Consider the following 15,268-nt stretch of genomic DNA (forward strand, 5'->3'; position numbering starts at 1 on the left):
CTTTTATGAATCAAAAATGACTCATGTTTATATTTCTGATTTTTGCTTTGAATTGAACAAAGAAGATATGGCTATGGTTTACTTGGGCGTATACGCACTTTTTATATTTAGTTGAATTTTTTGACAAAATATTATTTCTTCATTTCTTTTTGGGACGTACGAGTATATAAATCAATTAAAATACAAATCGATGAAAAATATGTAACTACTTTTAAAAACTATCACCACTAATAAAGAATTTTACAAACCCATGGCAATTTTGCATGTGTTCCTTGGCCACGATTCTACTACAGATCCCCATTGTTAAATCCATGTTGCTTTATAGATGCAGTATTTCGCAAGTCACAGACACTTCCACAGAAAAAAGCTGCAAATGTTTTCAACAAAATTTGAGAATTTTCTTCCCCAAGAACGGTCTCTTTTTTATAAGAAGACGAAAGTGGAAGTGGTCAAACTTTTATCAGTTTGAGCTCAATTTCAGGCGTATTCTTAAGTAAAGATATTCACAATATAGATATAGCAATATTATATATTGCTCACAGCTGTGAGCAATATATAAAGATGAACTCGTTCACACAGGAAAGTAGATAAGTAGGCCAGCCTTGAAGTATTTGATAAAGAACGGTAGAACAGGAATCAGTACGACTTGCCAAGAGTTTATGAAAATTGTACATGACTTATTTGGTCCAAAGATCTAAGTAAATAAGGCATTCCACATTCATTCGTGTATTGCGGTTAAAAAAGGAATATCTTTACTTAAGAATACGCCTGAAATTGAGCTCAAACTGATAAAAGTTCCTAGAAGCACGGGTATTACGCTCGAAATATTAGAGGCTATTTTCAAACGGCTACGTTTTTTACTAGGTACATTGTTGGTGAAATTAGCAATAAAGTATACATAAATAGACATGGAATATTTCTACGGTGTTCAAGAGTTGCAACTCAGTTAGACAAAGGTCTGCTATTATTTTCAAATCTCTTTAGAATTCTGATCAAATGAGTTATTGAGTCATGTCGAACAAATATTTGACTTCTAAAGGACTTCTAAAAGGTGTTTACAATTTCGTTGAAGAGAACTTAAACCAGCATTTTTTGCGAAATATGATTGATGGCTTAGCGATAATAGACAGAATTGAGTTTTCTAAGCCTTGAATTTTTAAAAGTATAAACACATTACAGAATGGCCTAACATGGAGCAACCGAAAACCTCGACTTCTTGATACCTAAAAAATCAACGTTTTTAGCATTGTAAATGTTTTTTAACTCGTTTTTGTCAAGAAAGAAAAAACGTATTATTTGTAAATTATGCTCATTAAAAAAAAATGTTTTTTGTGATTCACCAAAAATTAAGGTTCAAAAACTAACGTTTGAAAAAAAGAACGCGTTACAAGTTTAAAAACTAGAAACTAAAAATTTCGTTGCACAGCTAAATTACAATTATACGAGACTTTCAAACACACTTCAATGACCAGTATTCTCAAGAATAAGTTATATGATAATAACCAGCTTTGAATGTTGCTGAAAACCGCTACGAGCACTTCATATCAGCAGCCCTAAATTCAAATGGAACAAGGTCAATTTGAACTGTAAACAATTCAAATTCAAAAACATGCTTTCGCTGAAATATTTTACAATGATATTCAAATTATATATGGAAATAAAGTTAAAAGTATCATAAGCTGCCTTTCAATATCCAAAGAAAAAGGTTGTGGGTCTAAATAGAAACGAGTATCAAAAACTGAGGGTAGTTTCATCAGAAAAATAATAAAGTTGATAAGATTTTTCAGACAAAAGTAATCTTATAGAAAATATGAAGAAAGTCGGAGACATATTGGAGCCCTGAGGGACACCAACTTTTTTTTTTGGATATCAGATTTTAAGACATCCAATTCTTCTTATACTTAACCGTTCTATACTAGTGAACAGTGACAATTATAGAGGGTCTTTTGTTAAAGTTTTAGAGTACAGCCATAGTTTATAACATCATTTTTCAACTGAACCTGACAAAGGGACCTAAAAATAGAGATTCGTTGAATTAATGTCACCATATAGCCCACTCGAAGTATCACTCTGCATAAATCTGGGTCTAAGGGATCTGTAGAAAATTATAGAATTACTTCTAAACTTTCGTTAATTAAAAAACTATTTGAATCAATTGTTAAAAAAATTAACTGTATAATTAAGTTCGAAATCATATTTCTCAGCATCAGAATGGTTTTATGAGTAGTAGATCGACAGCAACCAATTAATTGATACTTACGAATTATTGTCTTGGTTGTTTAGAAAATAACTTGTCGACGTTATTTACACCCATTTTTCAAAGGCATTTGATCGTACGCAACACACTACTCTTTTGAAAAAACTGCTCACCTTGACTGGATTAAAAGTTATTTGGTTGGACGTAGTCAACATGTTAAAATTGGTGATGTTTTATCAAATAAAATAATAAACATTTCAGCTGTTCTTCAAGGCAGCCACCTTGGGCCACTCCTTTTTATTCTTTTTGTTAACGATTTGTAGTACCCGTGGCATGATGGTTTGTGCGTTGGACTGTCATGCAAGGGGTCTTGGGTTCAATCCCTGCCTGTGCCACCTTAATTTAAAAAAATTAATTTTCGCGGGTACTGCCTCTTGCGAGGAATTGACAAATCCTTCAAGAGTAATTCTTGTCATGAAAAAGTGCTTTCTCAAACTAGCCGTTCGGATTCGGCATAAAATTGTAGGTCCCCTCCATTCCTGACAACATTACTCGCACACAGGAATGGTTGAGAGTTGTAAGTCACTAGGCCCTGGTTCACAACGGACTGTTGCGCCACCCCATTTGATTTTTTTTTTGTTAACGATTTGCCAAATTATATTTTTTCTTTGCAAAGTGTCTCTTATATTCCGATGATTTTTAGCTGTTTAAGACCTCCTTAAGATGCCAGAAAATTCAAACTGATATTGATTGCATTATTAACTGGTGCACTATGAATGGTTTATATTTCAATATTAAAAAATGCAGTGTTGTTACATTTTTTAAGATAGAAGATCTATTAAGTTTCAATTACAAAATTGATAATCACACATTACAAAGGACAAAATGATCTTGGAGTTATCTTTGACTATAAGATGATCCATTACAAAGGACAAAAAGATGTTGGTGTTATCTTTGACTATAAAATATTTTTTTTTGACCACGTTATTTCCAGAGCTAACGCGATGTTAGGTTTTGTATATAAAAGATCGAAGTTTTTTGAAGATCCATATACTCTAAAAGCCCTTTATTTATCCCTTGTCAGACCTTTGCTGGAGCATTGTTGCATTCTATGGAATCCCTTTACTCAATCAAGTATCCTTAGGATTGAAAAAGTTCAGAAAAGATTTACCAAATTCGCCTTATGTAAGGTTTTTAGAAACTCAGATATTCCATCTTATGAGACCAGCTGTAATATTCGATACTCTTTGCTTTCGATATTTTGAATTCTAACATAGATTGTTCCACTGTGCTATCAATATTTATAATTTATGTACCTTCTTGTAGTTTAAGACCTAGAGAAGGAAATTTTTTACATGTTTCTTTTTACACTACAAATTAAGCTAATCACAATCCAGTTACTGATTCCTGTATTTCTTTAAATAAATTTGATTTTTTAACTGATTTTAATAATAGTAGGTTAATTATTAAGAATAATTTATTAAATTTGTTTTAAAGTGTATTATTTTAAATTAATTATATTGAACTCATATTTTATCAATAATATTATTATTTAATTTAATTGTAGTCTCCATAAAGTCATGTTGCTTGAAAGACGAAAAATAAATACATTTTTAAAGTAACCAAATATTATATCTGTTTAAAAGTAGATCACGATCTTATCGTAGTAACTACGAAAAGCTTCTATCCCACACACAATTGGGTCAATATGATTTGTCATTTAACCTTTTCCCCAAACAACTCTATAAATGTGAATAAATGCAAATTGTTTGCTATAGCTCCCGCCTTTCCAAAAAGAAGAAAAGTAAAAACTGGCAATTCTATCCTACACATTTCATTCCATTGTAATCATAAATGGAACCTCAAGAGCCTGATATCAATGCGTGGTAGGAACACATTTGAATAAGACAAACAAAACACTTTTTGGTAAACATCACACGTAACATCTATCAAAACTAAATTGCGGTGATAGCGCAAGAGTAAAAATAGCTTCTGGGAATACAAAGCAGTAGGTGTTCATCAAAAAAAAATTAAATCCAGAATTCCTAGAATCACCAAAAGAATCTTCTCCCAATCCACTTCAAGATACCCCAAAATAAATAGCCAACATCCATTTTTAATGTTAATTTCCAACTTTAAACCTCTCTCTGCAAGTCAAAAAAAGAAGAAGTGCCATTATAATCATATACGAGTAGTATATGGACGGAACTGATGTGCATCTTGAAAATAAATTGAAATTTTCTCAAGACTTTTCAATATGCGGTACACGCAAGAATTGTGTAGGTTATACCTTAGAATCTTCCCGTAATGGAAACACCTTTACCTCAACAAGATGGTTCCTTCATTCAATTTCATATTTCTTTTTTATAATTTTTATCTTTTTCTTCTAGGGGGTACCTATATGCACTGCACATTGTTGTGGCCTTGACTTCCAGCTTCCAGGTTGTCCTCGTCCTTATCGGCTAATAGAATATTTTCAGCACGTACACAAATATGGATCCTTACTAGACGATGACTACGACCACGACGACGACAACGCACCTCGCACCCCATAAAGAAGGATAATTTTGACATTTTTGTGAAAGATCCTTAGAGATGTCCTTTCCATGTTCTATTCGGGTTCACAACAAACATCCTACGAGAGTATATTTGAATAAAAATGCCTTATACTCACTTTTGTATCCTGATGATGATAACAGAATGTACGGGTCCTTTTTATCCTGTCAACTGCAAAATTTCACTATAGGGGTGAGGATAGGTGTGTATTTTTTTGATTTGCAATCGCAATCAGTATCCAAAACTGGTATCCTTTGTAGATTATATCATTCAAATAATTTTGTTTGTTTTGTTAATCGAGAAAGATTCTTGAATGCTTATCCTTTAAGCCTGGCACACTCGAAACACATCTGTAAATATGACCGCACTTGATTGTTGTAAAAGGAAAAACCACTCAATCTCATACATAATTTAACGCAATCAAATGCACAATCGAACTGTATTATCACACGAACTCGAACTAATTAAAGACCATCCTTTGGGCAATTTTGAAATCTAATTAGGTTCAAATTAGAGGATGCTTATCACAGTCGTACTCCACTCAAATTAAAACACAATCAAAGTGAGTACTCGTACGCTAATCTGTTGTTCAAGTCAAGGATATTGAAAAAAGAAAACAGTAACTATGAAGCGGCAGCGGTGGGATACGAGAAGTTCCTCGGCAAGGATTGCCTACGGACCAAATTCCTAATTTAAACTGAGGCTGGGCCGTAAAAGATATCAAAAAACTTGCAACCTAAGGAAATGCATTTGGGAAGGACGAGCGCATGACAGGGACATTTTTTGTTCTTATCAGTGAGTTTTGTTTTTCTTTTATTTTTTAAGCTTTTTGACGAGGGAAATATTCAGGACACAAACCTTTTTTCTATAATGTTAAAAAAGCTCTATGCATCTGTAGAACCGTTTCCGAAGAGCAGTCTTTTCCGATTGATTCGAATTCTGGACATCAATTTGGTTGAATGAATGAATTATTTCTTTGTCTTATAGGCACTGAGTCCCATTATGGAGAGAATGATGCGAAGTAGTTTAAATTCTGCGGACTCATAAATTAGAATTTTAATATCTTGCGCTGAAAAATGACTGCAGAGATGCAACGACAACGGCGGCGCTTCGAGATGACGAGGACCAGGACTGTGACGTAGGTATACAAATTAATTCAAAATTCGTATTCAAAGTGTGATTTATATTGTTGTTTTCCACTCCAATGGATATTGGCTGATGGAATGTTGAATATTGTCGATAATAAGAAAAAAAAATTGATGATATCATCCTTTTTGTAAGGAAATTCTGGGGGGTTAGATTTTATTTGCGTATTTTAATTCCTTTGCTTTGGAAATTTTTAATATCCAACCCTAGAAGAGAGAGAATTTAATCATCCTTGTAAAAAAAACATTTTTGGGCTGATGAAAAGTAAAAGTAATTAAGAAGCTAAGAGTTATTAATTGGTTGGTAATTTGAAAAAAATTGTAATCAAATTGCATTGGTGTTGTCTTGATTAAAGATGACGACTTAAGTTCAACTATACCCCTACTCTATTTGAGGAAGGGGGTATTAGGGTACTTGTTTAAGTTTATTCTGAAATACTTGGATTTTTTCTGAAGAACTCTTGAAACTTATATGAGAAACTTTTATTCCGACACTGTTCCCAAATAGTTTGGATCATAAAAATTGCAGTTGTTGTGGCAAATGATTTAAAATATCGTAATGGGCCACCAAAAGATTAAGGTCTTAAATTTTTTTGTAATAGTCGAAAGATTCTAAACAAAATTATTAATGCAAACAGAAATTTCAGTACTCTTCGCATTTTAAGTTCAACAATCAAGTTCTGAAAACTTACATTTAAGGTTCAATAGTGCCTCACTAGTCTTAAAGTTACGAGTTATTGAGTTGAATTATGCAAAGAAAAAATATGATTATTTAATAACTTAATAACAACAAATATTCTCTTAAAAAAAAATTTCAAAGGGGTTATAAGGTTTCACTGTTGATAAATATTATTTCGTTAGTAAGTCTTCATTTTCGGCTTTCACACTAATTAATTAACAAATAAGCTGTCAAAAAAAGGCATTTTTCTTTAGACTATGTGAATGGTATTTTTAATGAATATACATTTATAATTTCATCGAAACTTAATTTTTGTTTTATAGTAAAAATATAAAATACTGGGAAAATAATATATCAGAAGAAATATTTTATGTATTTGAACGAACCAATTGAATGCACAAACCATTTATGTCGCTTAGATAACTATTCCCGGTATTTAATATTTTTGGGATGAGATCTTTCTTGCTTTATGAGAGTTCTAAGGATGAGCCTTACCAGGCGATTAACCGCCCATGTTTCAAAGACATCTTCTACAGGAAACATACAAAGAAAAAAGTCACACACAATTCGATTGTTAAGATAGTTTTAAGGATGGTGGAATGACGAATGGGATACTTATAAGCTTAGGGTGCGAATTTGCTTAAAAATGGCAAAAAAGCAAGTGTTAGCATACTAAAAATATGTTTTTGACTTACAATTAAAAAGGGTTTTGCTAAATTTAGAGCTTCGGACATTTAATTTATATTGAATAACTTCACTTGGAAACAAAATTTGGTAAAGGAGTTTCCAGTATACAAACTATACATTTTCAAAGGATTTCTTCGTAATAAATTTAAATTTGAACATTTTATTTTCACATCAGTTCATTTTTTTAAATATGCCTTTAAAATCTTAAGTTTTTAAAATCAAAATAAGTAAAGAATTTAATTACACTGATCAAAAAGATGATGTAAATGTTAATTAAGGTTTTTGAGTTTTCTAGTTCGAATCTGCCTTTGAAATTAATCTATCACATCAGATTTTAGAGATACAACCTTTAAAGATTTAAAAAAAAAAACCTTATTATCAATTTGAGCCCAAATCAATTTGAGAAGAATTTTTTTTCAAAAATAATAATAATTTTTCAAATCAATACTCCATTTAAAAATTGCTTAGTTCTATTAAATTATTCAATTATTGATGATGAAGACCCATAATTAATTTCATAACTAATGAGAAATTACGTCAACTAAGTGAGATACTACTTAGTCTTAGTCTTAGTCTTAAAAAAACCATTTCTGGTTATCTTTAGCATTTTTTATATATGATATTTTAAACCTGATGTCGTAGACAAATTTAAAGGTAAGATTCGAATTCAGGATAGCTTAATCCCTTAACCAACAACGAAAGTTAATTTTTGAAACAGGATCATTTTTTTTGTTTCTTTATGAGGTTTAAAGAACAATAAAATATTATGTATTTTCTTATGTCTAAGGTTTATGCTTATGAATTTGAACATAAGCAACAATTGGGTTATGTGTTTGAATTTAAAAAAGTACCCGTTTTAATAATAATTCGTTAATAGGACAAAAAAGGACTTAGAATCCATTTTTGCTTTCTATTATCTAAACCCGTTTCAGAATAAATGACAAAATGCGAACAAGAACAAGCTATAAGCGTTTTTTAAAAAAATGTATGAAATACTGAAAGTATTTAAACTGAATATTAAAGATGAGATTATGGATTTTTGAAACCATTATGTCATCAACTCATCAATGAAGTTCAATTGCCTACAAACATTAAAATTATATTTTTTTTTTTTTTTCAATTTTATAATGTGATATCGTTGAAACATTACATTACAAAGTTTTAATGAAGTCAGATTCGGGCTTACGCAATCAAACATTTTCGGAGAAGTATAATTTGGTTTTCACTTCCAAAAAGTTAATGACTACCGCATTGACTGCAAAGTTCAAACTCATGATAAAATTTTGAATCATTAAAACCCATGCAAGCCTTAAATCCTAAGTAATTGACTAATTTTTAAAGGGGAAAAAATCACTATACCTTTTAGAAAGTTATAACCTACAAATTGTGTATAACAAAACTCAGACAATTTTGAATGGGCCATAAGAACCATATTAATTTGATTTTGCATTGATTGATTTTTACGAAACTGAATCTCTGTAGTCTTTTAATATCATTTTAAGAAATTTAAATTTTTGAATAGTATTCTTGGAAAATCTTCGACTATATCCTAAATTCATATAAAAATAAGGTAATCATCACACTGACCCATAAATTTAAGCAATACAAAACAAACAATCAACCCACTCTACTTAAGATTTAACCCTTAAACCTTTTAATTCATCTATGTATCTATATCTGAGTATCTAAATATATTCAATAGCTATGTGTATAATTTATTCTCATGTTTTCAACACGTTAACAAAAGGTCACCTTCTGCCATCCTGCTTTGAATACTAATTATGATTTTTGAAATTTTCAACGCAAAGCTTTATGATGGGAAATGTAGGAAGTATAAAATATTTTAAAGATATAAAATGAAAACAACAACCAAACAGGCCAAGTGCTATTTGTGTGCTTTAAAGCTTTGAAATCACTTAATTTAGCACCACTGTTTATGCCTCTTAAAAGTGTTTTCGCATCAGTTTCATTACATTATACTTTCTTGTTGATGGGCTTCGAGTAATTGCGATCTTTTTTTCTAAAGTTTTTATTCACACTTCAACTACAAGAACGGGCTTAAGTTTTTACTAAGGATTTATACAAAAATATTGGACTTTACATCTTCGTCAAACGTAGGCATTACTTTGATGGAGATGGAAACAAGAAACAGTGGGGAAGTTATCCTGTTAAATGACTATTTTTTCGAATACAAGTGTCGTTAAAAACGTTTATATTTTTTGTTTTATCATTTTAAGAAAAACTAACAAAATTAGCTTTTTAAACAAAGTAAAGATTCAAGGCAATTATATTGTTTTCAAATATTTTGAGTCTTATTTAGTTGCATCATTGAGCTCATCTTAAAAGGAGCTCTATTATGTAATGGGTCCGATTTGTCAAGTTAAATATGTTGACATTTCTCACCGTTTCAAGGTCCCTAGAGTCGAAATAAAAGATTTTGTTAATCCTAAATATCTTACGAACCAAAACCCCAAGTGACTTAAATTAACTTTATATTATATAAAGTAACGTGATACAAAACAAGTACATTTTTGGAAAATACTCCCATTGACAGTTCTTTTTTATAAATCAAAAAATCTGAAAAAAAAATTGTCATGTCGAGAATTTTAGGAATACAAAATGATTGGAATAATCCAAAACAATTGTGTGCAACTCGAATTGACAGTTTTTTTTATAAAAAATAAAAATGTATAAAAACTTGGTCAAAATTTACTTTCGACTCAAATGCTTCTCAAAGAATAAAAATATTGTCTTCAAACTTTTTCTTTTCACAGAAAATATTGTTTTCGATATTTAGTAGTTCTTTTTTTTATAAAAATCCAACAGTCCGTTTTTTGTAAAAATTTGTTTTCGACTAAAAATCTATTTAACAAAACTTGATTTCCAATTAAACTATTTCTTGAAATGAAAAATATTGTTGGTAATTTTAAAATGTTTAAGAATAATTCAACTAACAACTTTTTTTACCCAATACGAATATCGACAGACGGGATGGGAAGTTATCAGTGTGGGTTGCATCCCAGCCTTTTTTAAGTTTTAATTTTTTGTAAGAAAACTGTCATTTCGATTTTTCTTCGTTGCACAAAATTTGTTTGACGATAAAATAATTTGTTTTTCGTAAAAATTTCATGACTTACAACTACGATCCATAATTTGGGTTATAAAATGGTATTAATTTTTTGGTATTTTGCTTCTTTGTGGATGAAATTTATAATCTTTATATTTACTTTACTATCGTTGTACTTCTGTTCCCTTTTGAGTGTTCCCCTCTTTTTTACGAAATTTTGAAAAATAAGTAAGAGTTTTATAGCCTATTTTCTTCCCTAGCTAAAAACGGAGCATTAATATATCCAAGTGACATTTTCATTGAGCTGATGAGCAAAGTGCGTTTCAATGATTTGGTTATGAAAGGTACTGAAGGATCTTAGTTTTTCCAAGCATTTCATTTTTGTATAATATCTAAATATAATAAATATTTAAAAAAATAGTTTGTAACTTTAATTTATTCCTTATTTTTAAAATCACATCATTGGATTGTTTAATCTAATCATCTTATCACAACCTGGAACATTCTGATGGACTGATAAAGTTTTTGTTTTTAAATGTTACCCGTCGAGGTCTAAGTAAAAAGGAGAATTAAAGCTAAAATCCGAACGCAAATCTTTTTCATGTTTTTATTTTTTTATTAATTAGAATTCAATCAAAATCATATCAACTTCTTATAGGAAATTAACAACACAATATGTTTTCTCTTCGAAGAGTGCCAGGCCTCCAAAGGAATGCAACCTTACGCGCATGCAAGCATTTGGAAATGCAATCTTAAATAATTCTATTTCAAGACTGCATTCTTTAAATTCCTCTAGAGACAAGGCCTTAAAATTTTTAAATCAATAATTATTTGACTTGATATGCAATCGTTTTTCCTCCAATCGTTTGAATGTAATCAATTGAATGCATTCTTTTGAGAATTCATTCACTCTTTGCAAGCTTTTAGTATTTTCATGTGCGTATTAAAGATTGCAAGGACTTCAAGTGAATGCAAAAGAGTGCATGAAGTCAATCAAGTGATTGCATTCAAATAATTGGAGAACAAATTATTGGAATCTTAGTAAGGTCAAATTAATGATGATTTTAATATTTTAAGTCGCTATCTATATCTGTAGTCAATGATTGCAATGTTTAAATAAAATTAAATGATTGATTTGTATTAATTGCATTCCTAACCAAGGCATTGCAGGTTGCCAAACAATTGCTGACTTTTTCGACTTCTCTATCACAGTATTATCCAGTTTAATTAAATACAAATCCCGATTTTGTACAAGTTCCTTATATACAAATTTGTGTGCAAAAAAAGGTTTTTTCAAATTTCATATTCATTCATAAGTAAGTATATGCGAGGGTGTACTTCTTTCATCTTCTTTTTTCTCAAACTTTCGCTGAGTATGAAAAATTAAATATCTTCTTTTTTAAGAACAAAAAAAAGTCCTACTTACTTAGAGGAAACCTACTCACTTTACTCTGGCATAAGGTTAGGTTTCAATTTAATGTGCATAAAAGACGAAAAATGAAGTATTTCGCACAGGCCCGACAAAAATAAAATAGAACACTCTTCACGAACATTTTGTTTGCATTGCTGTTATAAAACGATATTATATGGTTATGATGTTTTGAGTGACGGAACACTGTTGTTACGGATTTCAATAGAAAGAATCTGTTCAAAGGCAACAGATACATAGTATAGAGTGAAGTAGGTTGGAGGAAGCAGGAGATACGTCTTCTTATACGTTCAACGAGTAGTGTAACATCCGGCCTCAGAAAGATGAAATTGCTTTTATCAAATCACAAATATTATTCTTCCTGCCTCTATGTGCCTCTATGATCCTTGCTCCTTTCTTCTTGCTGCTCAAAACTCAGACTCAGTTCGAATCGGCTGGATGTCGCTTTTCGCAGTCTCGCTTCTCGCGCAGTTTTCATTCAATGAAAATAATGTCGACAACCAACGACGACTAAGGCGACGCCATTCATCTTTATATGAAAGTGAAAAGATGACGACATCTATATTGGGGCTCTTGAGCGTGCGAAAAGTACGTTTCGTTTTTTTTCTGTGTAAGGAAAATATTACGCCAACATGGGATTTGTTGTTATCCAAAGACAATATACCCAAGCACAATGTAGGCCAAGTCGAAGGTCATCATCATCATCCATCCCACCCAGATATAAAAAAAGAAACAGACACAGAAGCTGTTGCAAGCACGAGGGGCTATTCTTCTCCTTTCTTCTTCAAAAACAAGCTTGTGATGCCTCGTGCAGGAGACAAGGATCTACCCACCTAGAAATGAGTGGCTCTTAAGTGGTCTCTGTGTTTTTGGTATTAAATGTGGGGGGACAATCCAACGAACCAAGGATATTTAATATGAAGCTGGAGATTGTTTCTCTTCAGTGACGAGGATTGATAATAATACCCCAGAGTTTTCTTAAATTGATGTGAATTTTCGTGTTAAACAATTTGAAATTTTACAGCAAAAGGAGGAATTATAAATAGCTTCAAATTTAATAGGCACTTTCTTCATTCTAAAAACAAACTAAATGCAAATGTGTAAAGGACTTTTAGAGAAATTCTTGGAGAATCTAATACAATACCATGAAAAAAATTACTTTCACCTTTCACTCCGAGTCTGCTTGTGACTGCAACAGAAGTTGCAAAAGAGAAACAGTAAACAATGCATCAAGGGACTATCAGGATGTGACTGAGACTTGAGACATGAACTGTTTCAGCTCTTGCATCCTTTTAGAAAAAATGCAATCACTTAATTGAGTTGTAAGAAAGGGGTTGCTTTTGTTGTGTTTTAATTATTGTACATTCAGTGAGTTATTTTAAGCTTGTGATGTGAAACCTAATTGATTTAGCTTGATTTTTCATGTGCTCGTTTCGGGTCTTTTCTTATTTTATACACTTTTAAAATAGCTTTCTTCTGAATCTACGTTCGTCTTTTAAACGTTTATACGTTCGAAATAACTTTTTTCTATAGCCATATATCAAGAAACAGCAAAGAAACCGACTTCCAAGAAATTTATTTTAAAGAAAATAACTTCAGAATATCCAAAAAGGACTTTCGAAAAAAATAGTGGATGTTTTTTACGGCATCAATTTAAAAAAGCTAAAAGGCTATCGACTTTAATTAAATTGTAACGTTTATCTATTTTGCGGTAAATGAAAGTGATGCCGAAGATCCGATCCCTCGTGTCCGGAGTTATGATAGGACCTTACTTCTTCGAAAAAGATGATGATTATGGTCACATGATAACCGACTTTTTTACCTTCTATTGAAGAATACAACTTGAAGAATATGTGGTTTCAACAAGACGGAGCCTAATGCCACACAACTCAAGTGAATATGGCTTTATTGCAAGACACGTTTCCTGATCGCGTAATTTCTCGTCATGACGACATCAACTGCCCACCAAGATCCTGCGATTTGACACCGGGGCCTTTTTTGTGAGGCTCAAATCAAATGGGGTGGCGCAACAGTCCGTTGTGAACCAGGGCCTAGTGACTTACAACTCTCAACCATTCCTGTGTGCGAGTACTGTTGTCAGGAATGGAGGGGACCTACAATTTTATGCCGAATCCTAACGGCTAGTTTGAGAAAGCACTTTTTCATGACAAGAATTACTCTTAAAGGATTTGTCAATTCCTCGCAAGAGGCAGTACCCGCGAAAATTATTTTTTTTTTTTAAATTAAGGTGGCACAGGCAGCGATTGAACCCAAGACCCCTTGCATGACAGTCCAACGCACTAACCATCATGCCACGGATACTACTTTTTTTGTGAGGCTACGTGAAATATAATGTCAACGTCAAACTAAGTTTTTAAAACTTTAATTTTAAGTTTATGTTCCCACTTGTTGCGACTTCTATATCATCTTAATATCTTATTTGATTACGGACTCGGCTTCAAAATTTGTACGAAAGTAATACTTGCCGTATAGTCTCAAATAGTCTTAAATACAAATATTTCTGAAGGTTGGTAAAAATTGATTTTCAACCTGAAGACCTTAAGAACAAATAAAGAAATTTATTTCAAACATATTTTATATCTTAGAAAACAAAATCAGCTTAAAACATTGAAATATGACTCATATATTTCTAAAATATTTAAAGTTATTAACTTCAAACCTATTTTAATTTATTGACAAAATTAGCAGCAGTCCGCAATGTAACTCACATGTTTTATTTTACATATTACTTACAAATTACAGATCTTGAAACATGCTTTATTGGTGCTTCTATAGTATTAGTCTGAGGGTAATATTGAATTAAATATATCAATAAATGAGTTACATATCTAAAATTAAAAGAATTGTTCAAATCGGAATAGTAGTTCCTGAGATAAGGACCTTCAAACATGCAACCTATTCAGCTTTAAAATGTTTCAACAATTTCAACAAGAGCAAGCTGGTTTCCATCCTCGATTTTCAACTTCCGATCATATTTTTGCTATAACTAGTATTGCTAGAAAATATATCGAGAAGAATAAGAAGTTGTATGTGTGTTTTGTGGACTTTTAAGCTGCATTCAATACAGTTATTAGGCAGGCATTAATTTATAGATCGGAGTTTCAACAAAATTCTTAATTTTGTCTTAAACATAAAATTTCTCCCGTGAGCTGCATGGGATTGTTCTAAGTTTTCAGAATAATTTGATACGTCTTCAGGGCTACCACAGGAATGCATTTTGGGTCCTATTCTGTTCGTTTTGTACATTGTTAGGTGATACCATCACGTGGGGCGTAAACTTTGCAGACAACAGTGGACGAATTCCCAAGATTCAATCAATAGGACTACTACGACATGCTCGGAGCTCAGGCTTGTAGAGACGGTTATGGTGGCTCTTGCCTTTGGAGTTCAATCAAGTTTCTGGTCCTTCGAGTTGGAGTGTGAGGGTGACTTCCTGACTACTACGTAAGAAAAAACCAGTTGCGGAGCTCCAAGAAGCCAAGGATAT

Source organism: Eupeodes corollae, chromosome 2 (assembly GCF_945859685.1).
Source record: "Eupeodes corollae chromosome 2, idEupCoro1.1, whole genome shotgun sequence".
Classification (NCBI taxonomy): Eukaryota; Metazoa; Arthropoda; class Insecta; order Diptera; family Syrphidae; genus Eupeodes; species Eupeodes corollae.